At 42.8% G+C, this 4,918-nt stretch overlaps 1 protein-coding gene across 2 annotated transcripts in view; it reads right to left on the bottom strand.

The window, feature by feature from the left end:
- Nucleotides 1–4,918, bottom strand: part of LOC106604216 (glutamate receptor 3) — a 334,651-nt gene that overhangs the window by 237,021 nt on the left and 92,712 nt on the right. The window lies entirely within an intron of this gene.

The raw sequence follows: 4,918 nt of genomic DNA, 5'->3' as shown, positions 1-4,918 counted from the left end.
GGGCTATTTGACCAAGAAGGAGAGTGATGGAGGGGAGCATCAGATGACCTGGCATCACAATCACCCAACCTCAACCCAATTGAGATGTTTGGGACCGCAGAACGAAGGAAAAGCAGCCAACAAGTGCTCAGCAAATGTGGGAACTCCTTCAAGACTGTTGGAAAAGCATTCCCGGTGAAGCTGGTTGAGAGAATGCCAAGAGGGTGCAAAGCTGTAATCAAGGCAAAGGGTGGCTACTTTGAAGAATTTAAAATATAATATATATTTAGATTTTTGATTAACACTTTTTTGGTTACTACATGATTCCATATGTGTTATTTCATAGTTCTGATGTCTTCACTATTATAGAATTATTTTTTTTAAATATTAATAAAGAAAAACCCTTGAATGAGTAGGTGTGTCCAAAGTTTTGACAGGTACTGTATATATATATGAGAGAGAGAGAGAGAGAGAGAGAGAGAGAGAGAGAGAGAGAGCTCTGTTCTATATTTTACTCTTATTATTATCTATCCTGATGCCTAGTCACTTTACCCTGTCTTCATGTACATATTGTCGTATCTGACTATGATCAAATTATATGACATGCTATCAAATCGATTACCTAACGTTTAATTGATTACGGGATTGAATTAAACCATGCAACAATTAAAGCAATAATAACCTGGGGCACGACAGAAGCATTCATTTATATAGAACGGTTATCTCCCAAATCCACTCTCTTAAAGATCTGAATATCTTTTAAATCAATAGCAGTCAATTATTAATCGTCACCTCGATCGGTCTCATTCTGATTGTCGTAAGTACTTGGTTATCTGCGCGAACCCTAGCTAATAAGTTGAATCAGCAATACACAAATTGGCTTAATGATTTATTTACTAAATATCTAAATAATCACAAAGAATTACATATACATATATACACAGGATAGATCACACATCGATTACTAATCATGTCATGAAAAGTCCCTAGTGGACTAACCAGATACGACGGCTGGTTACACAAAGGAAGGGGGTTGGGTTTGAATGATAGACCGGGAAGACTGAGGGACAAAGGGATTGGGTCTCTGTCAGACCTTGAGAAGCTCCACATTGATCTGGTACTGGTACTCCCTGTATATAGCTCCACATTGATCTGGTACTGGTACTCCCTGTATATAGCTCCACATTGATCTGGTACTGGTACTCCCTGTATATAGCTCCACATTGATCTGGTACTGGTACTCCCTGTATATAGCTCCACATTGATCTGGTACTCCCTGTATATAGCTCCACATTGATCTGGTACTGTTACTCCCTGTATATAGCTCCACATTGATCTGGTACTGGTACTCCCTGTATATAGCTCCACATTGATCGTCTCACAATTAAAGTAGAGGTGAGTGCTGAATCAGTGTTGATTGTGACTGGGAGAGACAATAAACGCTGTAATCATTCATCTCTCTCTCTCTGCTGCCTTGCAATTACCTGCCCATACATGACCACCTCGCACCACATAAACGCACACACGCAGACACACACACACACAGAATCACTGCCTCGCACCGCACACACACCGCCTAGCATTGCACTGCACCACACACAGCCTCGCACCACACACACACACACACATTTCGCCTCGCACTGCATGCATGCACACACAAACACACACATCATCTCGCACCGGACACACACAAACACACACTCACACCGCAGCGACAGAGAAGGCAATAATCCATCTCACTTCGCCCCAAAAAACCCTGGCCCAGCAATCTATCTTTAAAAGAGAGATTCTTCTGTTTATGCATGGTGAAGGAGAGTGGGACATTGGAGAATAATTTACCACTGGAAAGTATATGGGAAAACACGGAAAAAAGGAAGGAGAGCTAGAGAAGGAGAGAGGCTACAGAAGGAGAGACAGAGATGGAGAGATAGAGATGGTAGAGGCTACAGAAGGAGAGACAGAGATGGAGAGATAGAGATGATAGAGGCTACAGAAGGAGAGACAGAGATGGAGAGATAGAGATGAGAGAGGCTACAGAAGGAGAGACAGAGATGGAGAGATAGAGAGAGAGAGATGCTGCAGAAGGAGAGATAGAGATGGAGAGATATAGAGAGAGATGCTGCAGAAGGAGAGATAGAGATGGACAGAGGCTACAGAAGGAGAGAAAGAGATGGAGAGATGCTGCAGAAGGAGAGATAGAGATGGACAGAGGCTACAGAAGGAGAGAAAGAGATGGAAAGATGCTGCAGAAGGAGAGATAGAGATGGACAGAGGCTACAGGGGGTTTGAATGAGGTAACTGTGATTTACAGAGTAGTGCATCCATTTAGCAGGCTACGGCTCCGGGTCAGGCAAGAGAGGACAGTAGAAAGGGCCATTGTTACTCCTGTGGCAGCGTCCCAAATGTCACCCTATTCCACTTACAGTGCACTACTTCTGACCAGGGCCTATAGGGTAGTGCACTACTTTTGACCAGGGCCCATAGGTTAGTGCACTACTTCTGACCAGGGCCCATAGGGTAGTGTGCTATATTAGATGCAGGGTGCCATTTGGGATGCAGACTGTGTCTTATTATCATGGGACACGACCTTTCACCTCTATGGCCTGGTGAATATACAAAGCATCTGAAGCCTGCAAACAGACCACACACAGACATATATACACACACACACACACACACACACGCATGCACCCACACACACACACACACACACACACACACACACACACACACACACACACACACACACACACACACACACACACACACACACACACACACACACACACACACACACACACACACACACACAAACACCGCCATACCCTTCTGCCTTAATGTCCGTTCACTCTGAATTACCTGAGAGTGAGAAACGGCTGCCTGCCTTAATGTCTGTCAAAATAGACCTTTCATCCAGTGTCCATCCACCTGCTAATGCTCTCTTCCATCATCACACACACACACACGCACACACACACACACACACACACACACACACACACACACACACACACACACACACACACACACACACACACACACACACACTCTTTCATCTTTCATCATATCCTCTAACATCTCTCAGGAAGCATGTCTCTGACAGAAGCATTTAGACTAAATGTTCTCTCCAATACATCAGACGCTGCAGCAAACAGCAGAGTGGATGAGTGCCATCTCAGGTTGAAAGCCCAGCAGCACTAAAGCCTAAAAGCCATTTTTAGCAGGGCCAATAAGACAGGCTAATGCAGGGCCAATAAGACAGGCTAACGCAGGGCCAATAAGACAGGCTCACGCAGGGCCAATAAGACAGGCTAATGCAGGGCCAATAGGACAGGCTAATGCAGGGCCAATAAGACAGGCTAATGCAGGGCCAATAAGACAGGCTAATGCAGGGCCAATAGGACAGGCTAATGCAGGGCCAATAGGACAGGCTAATGCAGGGCCAATAAGACAGGCTAATGCAGGGCCAATAAGACAGGCTAGTGCATGTAGTGTGATTGTAATTCATCTGATTTATTGACTGAATAAAAACGCTCGTCTGGACGACGGACATGAAAAGGGAAGATTAGTTATTTTTTAGTTCCTTCTGTATCATGAATAATGGTGTGTGTGTGTGTGTCTGCGTATGTGTGCTTCTTTAAATAATGTAATTCAGGGCTTTCTCTCTCTCCAGCTGCTGGCTGCCAGGCAGACAGGAAAGCCCCGGGCATTATTGTTGTTCAATCAGCTTGTATTCAAGACCTGAGAGTTAAAAAAGAAAAGAGGGCTTGAGATGGATATACATTGCAGTGGGGTTTTATTTGATGTTGGGAGGCTGAGGCCAATGACATGGTCCTAGTTTATTTACTAGATGCATTAACAGACGGAGAACACAAAGTGTGCGTCCCAAATTACACCCTTTTCCAATATAGTTCCCTACTTTTTACCAGGGTCCTAACTAATGCACTATACAGGGTCAGTTTAGCTTATGTACTCTCTGAAGACCTAAAATATCTGTGAAGAAGTGGTACATGGCAATCTTAATTATCAAAAGGTATAAATAACCTTCTGATTCTCAGGAACACATATGATTACTATCTGCTAAAACTATATACAAAAGTCACTTTATTAAGGTAATGATGCCTTCCCCCAGTCTAACTTTATTAAAACAGTAACGATGCCTTCCCCCAGTCTAACTTTATTAAAACATTAACGATGCCTTGTCCCCAGTCTAAATTTATTAAAACAGTAACGATGCCTTCCCCAAGTCTAACTTTATTAAAACAGTAATGATGCCTTCCCCAAGTCTAACTTTATTAAAACAGTACCGATGCCTTCCCCCAGTCTAACTTTATTAAAACAGTAACGATGCCTTCCCTCAGTCTAACCTAATTAAAACAGTAACGATGCCTTCCTCCAGTCTAACTTTATTAAAACAGTAACGATGCCTTCCCTCAGTCTAACTTTATTAAAACAGTAACGATGCCTTCCCCCAGTCTAACTTTATTAAAACAGTAACGATGCCTTCCACCAGTCTAAATTTATTATAACATTAACGATGCCTTCCCCCAGTCTAACTTTATTAAAACAGTAATGATGCCTTCCCTCAGTCTAACTTTATTAAAACAGTAACGATGCCCTCCCCCAGTCTAACTTTATTAAAACAGTAACGATGCCTTCCCCCAGTCTAACTTTATTAAAACAGTAACGATGCCTCCCTCCAGTCTAACTTTATTAAAACAGTAACGATGCCTTCCCCAAGTCTAACTTTATTAAAACAGTAACAATGCCTCCCTCCAGTCTAACCTTATTAAAACATTAACGATGCCTTCCCCCAGTCTAACTTTATTAAAACAGTAACGATGCCTTCCCCCAGTCTAACTTTATTAAAACAGTAACGATGCCTTCCCCCAGTCTAACTTTATTAAAACAGTAATGATGCCTTCCCCAAGTCTAACTT

Source organism: Salmo salar, chromosome 05, assembly GCF_965601325.2.
Source record: "Salmo salar chromosome 05, fSalSal1, whole genome shotgun sequence".
NCBI lineage: Eukaryota > Metazoa > Chordata > Actinopteri > Salmoniformes > Salmonidae > Salmo > Salmo salar.
This window is presented reverse-complemented; position numbering and strand designations above follow the sequence as displayed.